Here is a 7,656-nt window from a genome sequence, read left to right as displayed (position 1 = left end):
GAATAGGGGATCTGAGGCCCGTGGGGTTCAGGAGGGAAGGGGCTGGGGCAGCAGCTCCCTGGGCACCACACGGGTTCGTGCCAGGCGCAGGCGCGCTGCAGAGCGCAGCGGGCGGGCTGAGCTGCCTCCTGCGTGCTCAGTTTTTCCCTGGCACTCCCAGCATCTCCGGGCAGCTGCTGGTGGCCTGGACAGACACATGGACGCAGGGACGCGGGGGGTGCTTTGCACGCCCATTGCCCTGCAGTTTGCTGCGCGCTGGCGCCCGCGGTGCAGCCTCGAGGCTGCTGCGGTCCGGGCGGCAGCGGGAAACGGGGGCTGGCGGCGGGGCCGGGAGCCGGGCAGCAGCAGCCGGAGGCGGCGGCCGGCTCCTTCCCGGGCACACAAAGCCCCTTTCATCGGGGCCCAGTTTGGATTTCCTCTGGCACTCGGCACCTCGCAGCCTCCGGCGCTGCCAGCGCGGCGGGCAGAGAGCGCGCGGCTCGCGTGGGGGCCGGCAGGACGCCTGGGCCCGCCCCGGGCAGCCGCACGCGGGGCTCTCCGGCCGGCTCCGTGCGCAGGGTGAAGGCTCCGGCCGGGCCTCGCAACCCTCCACGTGCCCCCAAACCTCCCGCCCGGCGCGGGGCGGCCCCCACGTGTGCCCGGCCTTGGGCCGTGCGCTCCCCGCGCGCTTCCCCTCCTGTCAGCTTTTAATTATACTCCTAATAAAAGTCGCTTGCAGGAAAACGGGAGCTTTGTTGCTTAGGAGCTCATCTGCTCCCGCTGCTCCTTCCCCACTCCAGCCCCTAATCCTCAGCTGGGGACGCTGCAATTAGCCACCGCGGGGACGGGCACCGTGGCATGGCCCATTAGGGCCTCCTCGGGCAGGGGGGGCGCAGCCGGACGATGCCCCCCCTTGCAATCCAGCCCCTTGCAAAGCAACGGGGAGGCGCAGGGGGCTGCAGGGCCACCGGGCGCGCTCGGCCCTGCAGGAAAAGCAGGTTTGGCAGGAGATTAAACTGCCCCGGGTGGGGAAGCAGGGAAGGAGGGGAGGCGCAAGCAGCCCTATCCCAACCCCCCTGCGGCCCTGGGGAGGGAAACCGAGACAGGACGTGCGGGGAGCTCACGGCAGTGCCTTGCACCGGGGGACATGGGCAGCGCCACGAACGCGGGGGGGTTGCGGTGGCGCCAGCTAATGCAGAGGCTCCCGAGCGCAATGAGGAGCCGGCAGCGAGGCGGATGCGCCGGCGGGAAGCAGGCGGATGCAGGCGGCTGCTGGCACCGAGCCCCAGCAACCGGCCCTGGCGCGCGGGCCAGTGGGCAGCAGGGCTCGGCCACGGGCGCCGGCGACGTGGGGGACGACGGGTCCTGCGGCCGCCAGCACCCGCGCACTGGTGCATCTCATGCATCCTTGTACACCCTGTGCATGCTCACTGCATCCTGGTGCACCCTCATGCACCTCATTCAGCTCATGCACCCTCATGCATCCTGGTGCACCCTCATGCACCTTGTGCACCCTCATGCACCTCGTTCAGTCCGTGCACCCTCATGCACCCTGGTGCACCCTCATGCACCTCGTTCAACTCGTGCAGCCTCGGGGACCTCGTGCACCGAGGACGGCACAGGCCTGTTGCGAGCGGCTGCCTCGTTGCGCCTCCCCCGTGGAAGCCACCGCCGTCCCCCCCAGCTGACAAGGTGCCTGCGCGGCCCGCGCGCCAATCAAGCCTCTGGCCCGGGCGGGGAGGAGCGAGCGCTGCGCTGAGCCGCCGCTCGTTAGCCGCCGCTCATTAGCAGCCCTCCGGGAGGGAGGAAGGGACCTGGGGCACCTGCACCGGTGCCTCTAATGAGCCGCGCTGCTGCCGCAGGGCCCGGCTGCCCGCGAGGGCCTGTGCCACGCGGCACGCTGCGGCACCGAGGGTGCCACCGGCCCCTGCCCCGCGCCGGGACCGCCAGCCGGGGTGACCAGGACGGGGAGGCGGGTGGGGAGGGGAGTCACGGGAACGCTGGGATATTGGGGGTATCCCAATACTGGCTCTGGATAGCGGGGCTCCCAGGGCTGGGACGTTTGCAGCGTGGGGACCCCTGTGCCAGGGAGAGGGCCCAGGCGTCCGGCCCTGGCAGAGCTCCCGACGCCCCAGGCTGGCTCCAGAGCCGTGGTTTGCAGCGCAGCTTCGCACCGCGCCGGGGGGACCCGCGGGCGCCTCGGGCAGGGCAGGCGCTCCGGGCACCCCAGGACGCTGGGGCCCCGCGCGGGCTCTCCCTCGTTAATGTTTACTCGGGTTCGTTAGCGCGCCGGGTCGCCATGGCAACGTCACAAGCTGCGCCCGGGCGCCGCCGCCGCAGGGTGCCACGTGCACGGGGGCACCCAGGGACCCCCGCAGCGCGCGGGGGCTGCGCGGGGCCGGGATGGGGGTGCGCGGGGGGCACCCCGTGCCGGTGTCGCTGGTGCCGTCCCATGCGCTCGGCCCCGGCGCGGGGATTAGCGGTGCCTGAGCGCGCGGCGCGGCGGGGGCCGCGCGGCCCCTCGGCCCTGCAGCGCTCCCGCACATTCCTCCAGCCCCAGTTAATTCCCTCTCCCCGCAGAGCTGGCGCATCTGCTGCAGTCAGGCGCCGCCCGCCCCCACGGCCACGAGGGAAACTGAGGCACGTGGGCAGGGCCGGCCGGCACCTCCGGGACCCCCCAGCCCCACGGCAGCCCCTGCGGACACTGCAAACCCCGGGGTTTAGCAAGCGCCTGCAGCCCTGTCCCTTGCACGTCGCGACTCCCCTGGGGCTGAGGGACGCGCTCCGGCGAGCTGGGTCCCGACACGGCCCCACGGCCCCGGCCCCACACGGGAGCTCGGCAACAAGCGTGTGCCCCCAAACCAGCACTGCCGGCCCCAAAGAGGAACGACGCAAAATGCCAGCGGGCACCGGAGCCAGCGCCGCAGCCCATTGCAACCCAGGGGTGACACCAACGCGTGGGGGCCACCAAAGGGCCGGCGCCCTTCACAGCCACCCGTGTCCCGGCACCCATCCGGAATCCGACCCCTCCAACTCCCCAGGCCGCTCCGTGCCCGGCAGCCAGAGCGGCGCCCGCCACAGCTGCTCGCGGGGCTGCGGATCCGCGCATTTAAATCACTTATATCTTTACTTTCGCCGGCGCTGGCTGCGAGATGGGCTTCTTTTTGCATGCGTAATTAGGGGGTGGAACAGATGGCGGAGGGTTCGTTTAAAGTAATGCATCCATTAAAATAACCTTCGCTGTCGGGGAGCGCGCGCTGCACCGGGGCGCCCGCCGCGGGCACCGCTTTGTTCGGCTCCGAGCGGCCGGATGCCAGGAAGCGGCTCGGAGCGGTGCAAGGCCCGGATGGGAGCGGGACGAGACGGCGACGTGGGGTACCCAGTGCGGCGGGTCCGGGCTGCGAAAGGGGAGCCGGGGTTGATCGAGGGCCGATCCAGAGCGCTCCGGGGCTGGGTTTCCATAGCAATGTGCTCTGAGATGGCGGGCAGGGAAAGCTCGGCCGGGGCTCCGTCCACATTCCGGGACGCTTCCAGGTGGGAGGATCCCAACCCGGAGCAAACGGCACCCGGGGGGCAGCTGCAGCAGCTCCGCGTGGGCGCCGGACCCAGAGCCTCCAGCGGCAGGCGCCTCTCCCGCTTGGGGCCCAGCTCCTGGGAACGGCTTCCTTGGGAATGAGAGCGGGGCCGGGCAAGGCGGCGCGCGCGCCCTGCCAGCTCCTGTGCTTCACTGCCGAGGAATGCCGCGAGGGAGGGGAGCCGGCGGCGGCACCGCGCTGCGCCAGCAGCCCGCGGCGGCCACGAGCGGGACGAGGAGGAGGAGGAGGGAAGCAGGGAGGAAGGCGGCTCGGGGAGGGGGGCGCCGCACTGGGATATTGCACCCCGGCTGCAGGGGATATTGGCCCTGATGGATCCCGGCCCTGGCAAAGGGATGGTGACAGCCAGGCCGGGTGTCTCCTGCGAGGCGCAGGGCGCAGCACGAGGGACGCGCTGCAACATTCCCTCCTCTCCTGCCGCTTCCCGGCGCATCCCAATCCTCTGCACTTGCTCCTGCTGGTCCCCCGACGCCCCCCGCTCCAGGTCTGTCCCCGCTCCAGCACCGCCACCAGCAGAGCCAACCCTTGGCTCTCCCACTCTCCAACAGCCCGGGAAGCAGCCAGGAAGAGCAGCCTCCCAAACCTGCCCTCCTCCCGCAGCCGAGCGCGTCCCGGCGCACGGAGCCTCCCCGGGCGCCCTCACCTCGAGGCTCCCGGCGCCGGCCAAGGCCCCGCTCCGGCCGCGTCGCGCGGGGCCGAGCGAGCCGCGCGCTCCCTTCAGCTGCGCGGCGAGCGGCAGCGAGCGCCGTGCCCCCCACCTCCGCCTCCCTCCCACTTCGGGGTTCAAATTTCATTTCGGCAACAGAAAAAAACCCACCCGCTTCCCCGCCTCCCGGCGCTGCCCCCGAGCGGAGCCGCCGCCGGCGCGCCCGGGGCCGGTGCATCCGCGGCTCCTCCCGGCCGGGGCTCTGCTGCCCATGTGGCCGTGGCACACGCTGCCCTGGCATCCCCTCCATCGCCGCGGTCCCCGCGGGCCGGCAGCCCCCGGGCTCTGCCCCGCGCCGCGGCGAGCGGCCCGAGCGGCGCCCCGCGCTGTGCAGCGAGCAGGGCGCTCCCGGAGCGAGCGCGATGGAGCGGCGCCCACTGACGCTCCCATCTCCGCATCTTGAAGTGCTCTGGCCTCCTCCGGATTGTTTTAGGCCCGTTATTGTCTTTTCCCCCCCCCCTACAAGGAATTGGTGGGTGCTGAGCCCAAATGGATGTGCTGAAGGCGGCGGGTGCTGAGGAGCGCGCGGGAGGCTCCGGGCCGCGGGGCAGCCAGGCGCTCACAGCGCAGAGCTGGGGGACAGCAGGACGGATGGCACCTCGCGCCGGACACCCGCGTGCTCTCCATGTGCCGCCTCCATCCCCGGGCGCTCCCGCGGGCACCTCCATCTCCCACCAAGCCTGTGGCACCGGCACCACCTTCCCACAGGTGACCCCCGGGAGCCACCAAGCATCCCGGGGGGGGCCTCCGCCACCGCGCTCCCCCCGGGCGCAGCCCTCCCTGCTCCCCCCGCCCAGATCCAGCAGCGGGGAGGGAAAGCGGGGCGGCCGAGTGGGGAGGACGGCGGATTTAATGAGCTCCCCGGGGGCGTCGCCGCGCGCCCCCCTCGCGCGCCGCCGAGCCGCTGCACCACAACCCGGGGCTGGAAAACAACCCCGGGGCGCGTTGCCGGGCGCCCCCCCGCCGCCGCTGCCCCCCCGGCGCGCTCCTGCCGATGCCAAAGAGGCAGCCGGGCTCTTGTGCTTTCACTCGCAGCTGCAGCTGCCGCGTTGCGCCGCGAGCGCGGGCGCCTGCAAGGCCCCGCGCGAGGGCTTCTGGGCCGCGCTGATTGAAGACAGCACCGGCGCGCAGACCATTGCTCAGACTTTCCCTGTCTGTCGCCCCAGCGCTCAACCCACAGCGAGGGAAAAAAATAAAAGAGAGAGAGAGAGAAACCGGCCTCGCGCTCTCCCCTTCCCACCCACGCAGGGCCGCGGGCGCCGCTGCTCCGGCCGGCCGCGCTCGGGCCCCTGCGCGTTACGGGGGCACGGAGGGCAGGGCGGCCTGGGAAGGGGGTCGGGCATCGGGGCGCGCCCCGAGCACGTGGGCTGCAGCGAGCGACGCCCGGCGCCGCGCGCGGCCCGAGCGCACGGGGGGACGCGGACGGCGGAGACGCGCGGGGAGCACGGAAGGGATCCCGTTGCACGGCAGGACGGGGAGCGCGTTCCCAAAGGACGCACCCTGGCAGGGTGCTGGCAAACTCGTGACACATCCAAAGGGGTTTCCTTGGCATCCTGCGCGCGTGGCCACAGCCCCCCTGTGAGCTGCGGCCGGTGGCACGGGCCAGGCCACGTCCCCAGAGCCTGGCAGCACCCATGCCGCTCCCCGGGTGCACAGCGGGTCTGCTCCATGCATCCCCTTCCCCTCGCAAGGCAAAGCAGCAGGAATCCCGGCCGGACACACAACCACGTGCCAAACGAGCCCAGCGGCTGCCCCAGCGCCGGGCACCCCCGCAAGCTCCCGCGCGCATTTGCACAACCTGCCCCCGGGCACGGGGCCGGCGCATCCCGGCGCATCCCGGCGCATCCCGGCGCTCCGCGGCCGCCCCAAGGAGCGCGGGAGGGGGTGGGTCCCGGCGGCGCGGCCGGAGCCGGTGCGGAGCGCGCGGGGAAGGCGCCGCCGAGCCCCCCCGCGCCCCCCGCTCGCCTCCCAGGCCCGGAAGTAGGAAAGAGCCCTCCCCAGCGCTGCCCTGTTTACCAAGAGCTGCTTCCAAGCACTCGGGAGAATAGCAGGAGCGTTTCAAGGCCCTGTTTCCACTCGGCTGACACACACTATTTATAGCAGCCCACAATTCTCCCAGAGCTTTCCGCGGGATCTCAGCAGAAATAGCCCGCCCCGGGCCTCCGCTGCCTCCGCTAAGGAGGCCAGGGCAGTGCCTCCCGCCAAGAGCCCCCCCCCCGCCCCCGCCAGCTCCCTATAACCTTCCACGGCTTTCCATGGCTTCTCCACCAGCAGCCTCGGGCTCCCGGCGTGTCCTTGGCTCCCCCGTCCCCGCCACGGTGCCAGCCCTTCCCCTGCGCCGGGCAAACCCTTTCCCCCCCCCGCTGCCGCCGCCGCCGTCTCCACCTCCTCCCGGAGCAGCGTGGCAGCAGCGGCGCCGGGCGCGCGGTGCCCGCTGCCGCCTCCGGGAAGCCGGCAGCCGCGGAGCCTCCCGCCCTCTGGACCGCATTGGACTGCGGTGGAGCCCCCGGGGGGGGGGAACCGGCCCCGGCGATGGAGTTGGCCTATTCAGGTTACAGAGCCATGGCAGAGCGGAATTTGGCCGGGCGCCATCCCTTCTCCAGCCCCCCCGCCCCCTTCCTCCCCTCCCCAGCAGCACCACCACCCTCCCCGGCAAATTCCAGCGAGCAGCAGGAGAGCCAGTGTAAGGGGACACCTGGGGGGGGCGCGGGGAGCCCGCGGCGCGCGCAGCGCTGCGTGGCCGAGCCCTCGGGGCTCGCCTGTGCTCGCTGTCACGCCAGGCTAAATCTGGAGCGAGTCCCCAGCGCGCCGGGGCGCGCACCAGCACACAATGAGCTCAGCGCCGGGCTCCCGGCGGCTCCGCTCCCAGCAACGGGCCGAGGCGCTTTATGCACGAGGCCACCTGGCCGGAGCCCCCCCAGCGCCGCCGGCTGCCCCGCCGCACGGGGACGAGCGGCCCCGGAGGGTCCCGTGCCGCCCGCGGGGGTCCCGGCGCTCCGTGGGCGCCCGGGCGGGCGCGCGGGGCAGCGGGAGCCCTTGCAGCGCGCGGGGCGCCCGGGCGCGCGGCAGAGCCGAGGGGATTTAAATCAGCTGATCAATAAAAACAATTCGGGGAGGGAAGGAGGCGGCGGGGGGGCGGGAATAGAAGGGGGCAGAAGTGCGAAAGGCTCCGGGGAGCCCCGCGGGAGGCCAGGGCGCCCCGGCAGCGCGCGGGGCTGAGCCCCTCTGTGCGGCCCCGCTGCCCCAGCCGGGGGGGCGCGTTCCTGGCCCCCCCCCCCGGGCCATCCCCCCGATTTTGTTGGCATCTCCCGCTGTAGCGCCCGCTCTGACAGCTGTCACTCAGCGCGGTCACATTTATTTTTTTTTGGGGGGGGGGGG

This window comes from Nothoprocta perdicaria, unplaced genomic scaffold (assembly GCF_003342845.1).
Source record: "Nothoprocta perdicaria isolate Ctin4 unplaced genomic scaffold, notPer1 scaffold_33, whole genome shotgun sequence".
Lineage (NCBI taxonomy): Eukaryota > Metazoa > Chordata > Aves > Tinamiformes > Tinamidae > Nothoprocta > Nothoprocta perdicaria.
Note: the sequence above shows the minus strand (reverse complement) of the source record.